Raw genomic sequence first — 6,396 nt, 5'->3', positions numbered from 1 at the left:
CAGATCTGCTTTTGGGTTCTCAGATAGCCATGGACCGGTTATGGACTGAACATCTGTGCACACACACACATACACACACACACATTCACCCTGCCACACCCAGATTCACTTTGTGAAGACTCAGCTCCCTGTATGGCTATATTTGGAGATGAGGCACCTATAGAAGTAATTCAGGCTAATTGTGGTCATGAGAGTGGGGCCCTGATCCAGCAGGAATAGTGTCCTTGTAAGAACTGACAATGGAGAGCTGACAGTCTGTGTCTCTGAGTGCATGAGGAACAGGTCATGTGAGCACATGCAAGGTGGTGGCAGCCTATGGTAACCAAAGAGAAGAGACCTCAGTGTGCGAGCATACCTTGCCAGCACCTTGATCGTGGACCTCCTGGCCTCCAGAACTGTGAGTGATTCCCTTTAGATAAGCCCCAGTGTGTGGTATTTCATATGGAAACCCAGGTAGACTGAGACAGGACCCAGCACTGTTCCTGCCTGTACCACTGGTATCGACCACACACGTGTGCAGCAGGTGGGCTCCCCAAGCTCGAACTACTAGTTGTCCTCGCTGACTAGGCTCCACACTTTCTCAGGCACCATGTATCCCCATGTGATCTGCTGCTGTTACCCAAAAACTGGGTTTGCCTCGTGATGGGTGTTAAGCCAACAGACACAGCCAAGCACACGATCAGATCAGGAGTAGGGAGCAAGGATGTATTATTTGCAAGAAGTAACAAGAACACCAGGGAACTTCCTCAAAGCTAAAAGGGTATATGCATATTCATGAAGAGACTTGAAAATAGGGGAATTCAGCCTTAGTTCAGTTGAGCTCAGTCGCTCAGTCATGTTTGACTCTTTGTGACCCCATGGACTGCAGCACGCCAGACTTCCCTATCCATTACCAACTCACAGAGCTTGCTCAAATTCATGTCCATCAAGTCGGTGATGCCATCCAACTATCTCATCCTCTGTTGTCCCCTTCTCCTTCCGCCTTCAATCTTTCCCAACATAAGGGTCTTTTCCAATCAGTCAGTTCTTCCCATCAGGTGGCCAAAGTATTGGAGCTTCAGCTTCAGCATCAGTCCTTCCAATGAATATTCATGACTGATTTCCTTTAGGATGGACAGGTTGGATCTCCTTGAGGTCCAAGGGACTCTCAAGAGTCTTCTCCAACACCACAGTTCAAAAGCACCAATTCTTCAGTGCTCAGCTTTCTTTATGGTCCAACTCTCATATCTATACATGACTACTGGAAAAACCATAGCTTTGACTAGACAGACCTTTGTTGGCAAAGTAATGTCTCTGCTTTTTAATATGCTGCTTAGCTTGTACAGAGGAGCCTGGTAGGCTACAGTCCATGGGGTCACAAAGAGTCGGACATGACTGAGCAACTTCACTTTCACTTTCTAGGTTGGTTATAGTTTTTCTTCCAAGGAGCAAGTGTCTTTAAATTTCATGGCTACAGTCACCATCCACAGTGATTTTGGAGCCCAAGAAAATAAACTCTGCCACTGTTTCCGTTGTTTCCCATCTATTGCCCATGCAGTGATGAGACCGGTTGCCATGATCTTCGGTTTTTGAAAGTTGAAATTTAAGCCAACTTTTTCACTCTCCTCTTTCATTTTCATCAAGAGGCTCTTTAGTTCCTCTTTGTTTTCGGCTATAAGGGTGGTGTCATCTGCTTATTTGAGGTTATTGCTACTTCTGGCAATCTTGATTCCAGTGTGTGCTTCAGCCAGACTGGCATTTCACATTATGTACTCTGTATAGATGTTAAATAAGCAGGGTGACAATATACAGCCTTGACATACTCCTCTCCCAATTTGGAACCAGGCTGTTGTTCCATGTTCAGTTCTAACTGTTGCTTCTTGACCTGCATACAGGTTTCTCAAGAGGCAGGTCAGGTGTTCTGGTATTCCCATCTCTTTCAGATTTTTCCATAATTTGTTGTGATTCACACAGTCAAAGGCTTTGGCATAGTCAAGAAAGCAGAAATAGATGTTTTCTGGACCTCTCTTGTTTTTTTGATGATCCAACAGATGTTGGTAATTTGATCTCTGGTTCCTCTACCTTTTCTAAATCCAGCTTGAACATCTGGAATTTCACAGCTCACATACTGTTGAAGCCTGGCTTGGAGAATTTTGAGCATTACTTTGCTAGTGTGTGAGATGAGTACAATTGTTCAGTAGTTTGAACATTCTTTGGTCTTGCCGTTCTTTGGGATTGGAATGAAAACTGACCTTTTCCATACCTGTGGCCACTGCTGAGTTTTCCAAATTTATTGGCATGTTGAGTGCAGCACTTTAATAGCACCATCTTTTAGGATTTGAAATAACTCAACTGGAATTCTATTACCTCCACTAGCTTTGTTTGTAGTGATGCTTCCTAAGGCCCGCTTGATTTCGTACTCCAGGATGTCTAGCTCTAAGTGAGTGATCACAGCATCATGATTATCTGGGTCATGAAGGTTTTTTTTGTACAGTTCTTCTGTGTATTCTTGCCCCTCTTCTGAATATCTTCTGCTTCTGTTAGATCCGTACCATTCCTGTCCTTTATTGAGCTCATCTTTGCATGAAATGTTCCCTTGGTATCTCTAATTTTCTTGAAGAGATCTTGAGTCTTTCTGATTCTGTTGTTTTCCTCTATTTCTTTGCACTTATCACTGAGTAAGGCTTTCTTATCTCTCTTTGCTATTCTTTGGAACTCTGCATTCAAATTGGTATCTTTCCTTTTCTCCTTTGCTTTTAGCTTCTCGTCTTTTCTCAGCTATTTGTAAGGCCTCCTCAGACAACCATTTTGCCTTTTTGCATTTCTTGTTCTTGGGGATGGGTTTGATCCCTGTCTCCTGTACAATGTCACGAACCTCTCTCCATGGTTCTTCAGGCACTCTGTCTATCAGACCTAATCCCTTGAATCTATTTGTAACTTACACTGTATTTTCATAAGGGATTTGAATTACATCATACCTGGTCTAGTGGTTTTTCCCTACTTTCTTCAGTTTAACTGAATTTGGCAATAAGGAGTTCATGATCTGAGCCACAGTCAGCTCCTGGTCTTGTTTTTGCTGACTGTATAGAGCTTCTCCATCTTTGGCTGCAAAGAATATGAAAAATCTGACTTCAGCATTGACCATCTATCTGGTGATGTCCATGTGTAGAGTCTTCTCTTGTGTTGTTGGAAGATGGTGTTTGCTCTGACCAATGCATTCTCTTGGCAAAACTCTGTTAGTCTTTGCCCTGCTTCATTCTGTACTCCAAGGCCAAACTTGCCTGTTACTCCAGGTATCTCTTGACTTCCTCCTTTTGCATTCCAGTCCCTTGTGATGAAAAGGACGTCTTTTGGGGATGTTAATTCTAGAAAGTCTTGTAGGTCATTATAGAACCATTCAACTTCAGCTTCTTTGGCATTAGTGGTTGGGGCATAGACTTGGATTACTGTGATACTGAATGATTTGCCTTGGAAATGAACAGAGGTCATTCCATAATTTTTGAGATTTGAATTCAGCCTAGAATTGGAGTAAAGGTCAATTCACAGAGTCTGGCTTTAGTTGATTAAAATCCAGAGAGTCAGCATCCTCCTTCAGTCCTCCACCTGGTGGGAGCCTTAGTTCCTGCCGAATCGAGAGATATTAATTATATATATCCCATGAGGAGAAACTAGGGCTCTGATTTATCACCACACTCTTGTTTGACTGTCTTTTCTCTGTTCCTGCATTCCTCTGTATCTGCAAGACCATTTATTACTGACACCTGTTCAAGAGCAGCACTGTGGCCAGGCTTAAGTCTTAAAATGGCTTAAGCCAAAATGGTTCTCTTATGCCAAGAAAGCCATTTTTGGCTCTGTTGCTCTTGGGACCCCCTGACATACCTGCTTACATGGTGACTCCCCTAGACCCCCAGTCCCCGTGCTCTGGGGGAGCCCTTATCTACAAAAGCACTGTGTTCTCACTTGTAGAGCTACCCTACAAGTTTGTCAGCCTGTAGGAGACCCTGGTTCGATCCCTGGGTTGTGAAGATCCCCTGTAGAAGGGAATGGTAACCCACTCCAGTATTCTTGCCTGGAGAATTCCATGGACAAAGGAGCCTGGCAGGCTACAGTCCATGGGGTTGCAAAGAGTCGGACACGACTGAGTGAGCATGAGCACCACTAGTTTCTGCATCTACCCACAGAGCAAACTGGAACTTCTGGACACCTTCCTGCATGCCCCATGGGAAGGGCTGGAAACACACTGGAGAAACAAGTGATTCCTCTGTCCATGCTAGTTCAGTTGCTCAGTCCTGTCCGAGTCTTTGTAACCCCATTGAGTGCAGCACACCAGGCTTCCCTGTCCATCACCAACTCCCAGAGCTTAAGCAAACTCATGTCCATCGAGTCGGTGATGCCATCCAGCCATTTCATCCTCTGTCATCCCCTTCTCCTCATGCTCCCAATCCCTCCCAGCATCAGGGTCTTTTCCAATGAGTCAGCTCTTCGCATCAGGTGTCCAAAGTAATGGAGTTTCAGCTTCAGCATCAGTCCTTTCAATGAATATTCAGGACTGATTTCCTTTAGGATTGACTAGTTTGATCTCCTTGCAGTCCAAGGGACTCTCAAGAGCCTTCTCCAACACCACAGTTCAAAAGCATCAATTCTTCGGTGCTCAGCTCTCACATCCATACATGACTACTGGAAAAACCATAACTTTGACTAGATGGACTTTTGTTGAAAAAGTATGTCTCTGCTTTTTATGTCTAGGTTGGTCCTAGCTTTTCTTTCAAGAAGCAAGCATCTTTTAATTTCATGGCTGCAGTCACCATCTGCAGTGATTTTGAAGCCCCTCAAAATAAAGTATCTCCATTTGTTTCCATTGTTTTCCCCAGAAAAACTATACAAAAAAGATTTTCATGACCCAGATAAGCATAATGGTGCAATCACTCACATAAAGTCCATACTAGAGGAAGTGGATTTCTTCTCTAGTTCAAATAGATCAAGTTCATATTGTGGAACCTTTGGCATGCTAATGAAACTCAAGGGATTTTGAATATGACCTTGGCAATCCTCCTCCTTCTAGTCAAGGCTATGGTTTTTCCAGTAGTCATGTATGGATGTGAGAGTTGGACTATAAAGAAAGCTGAGCATTTAAGAATTGATGCTTTTGAACTGTAGTGTTGGAGAAGACTCTTGAGAGTCCCTCGGACTGCAAGGAGATCAAACCAGTCAATCCTAAAGGAAATCAGTCCTGAACATTCATTGGAAAGACTGATGCTGAAGCTGAAACTCTAATACTTTGGCCACCTGATGTGAAGAATTGACTCATTGGAAACACCGAAAGCAGAAGCAGGAAGGGACAACAGAGGATGAGATGGTTGGATGGCATCACCAACTTGATGGACATAAGTTTGAGCAAGCTCCGGGAGTCAGTGATGGACAGGGAGGCCTGGCATGTTGCAGTGCATGGGGTCGCAAAGAGTCAGACATGATTGAGTGACTGAAGTGAACTGAACTGAGCAACAGTGCTTGTGTGTGTTGGGGCTGGGGAATAGGTTTTAAATGAGACAAGAATAGACTGTTACAATGATAAAATAACTCTTGGAAATCCCTCCCCACTTCTAGGAGGCCGACTAACTTCTCCTGATGCAGGTCTGCAGCCCTTCAGGGTTTCTTCCAACTCTGATACAGATCAATTGAGCGTCTGCTAAAGAAACTCACGTGTTTAGGGACTGTGATACACGGGAAAAGTTTCTTTTAAAAATACTAGAATCCCTCTCAGCATAGTGAGGTGGACCCTGGGAGATTCCCACATCACATCTGGTCCTCCCTAGGGCAGAGGCCTGGGGCATCACCCCGCCTGTTCCAGGTGTTTCCCCTCCCTCCCCTCACCCACTCAATGAGCATGGGCCAACTCCGGGAGACAGTGGAGGACAGAGGAGCCTGGTGTGCTGCCGTCCATGGGTCACAAAGAATCTGACACCACTTAGTGACTGAACAGCTACAACCCTCCCCTGAGCTGGCCTCTGAATTAAAAGAAGCCCCAAAATGTGATGGGACCCATGGAATCATCTCCATTTTACAAGAGGAAATGGAGTAAGTGGGGAAGGATGGTGTAACCAGCCAGGGTGACTTCCTCTTGGTGGATTGGGCTGAAATCTGAACCATGCCTGCCTCCCTCCAGAACCTTGCAGCTCATGCACTGATGCCACGCAGCTTGTGTGTACCTGTCTAAGAAGCCAAGGTACAGATGTACTTCTGCATTTCATTTCACTAACATTTTAGGTAAAGTTACTGATGCCTAAGAGACTGGAGGAAAAGAGTTTCCTTGACCATTTTGGGTCCCTGGCTGTTGTTGTTCAGTGGCTCAGTCGTGTCTGACTCTTTGCGGCCCTATGGACTGCAGCACACCAGGCTTCCCTGTCCTTCACCATCCCC

The sequence above is a fragment of the Bos indicus genome, chromosome 26 (genome assembly GCF_029378745.1).
Source record: "Bos indicus isolate NIAB-ARS_2022 breed Sahiwal x Tharparkar chromosome 26, NIAB-ARS_B.indTharparkar_mat_pri_1.0, whole genome shotgun sequence".
Lineage (NCBI taxonomy): Eukaryota > Metazoa > Chordata > Mammalia > Artiodactyla > Bovidae > Bos > Bos indicus.
This window is presented reverse-complemented; position numbering follows the sequence as displayed.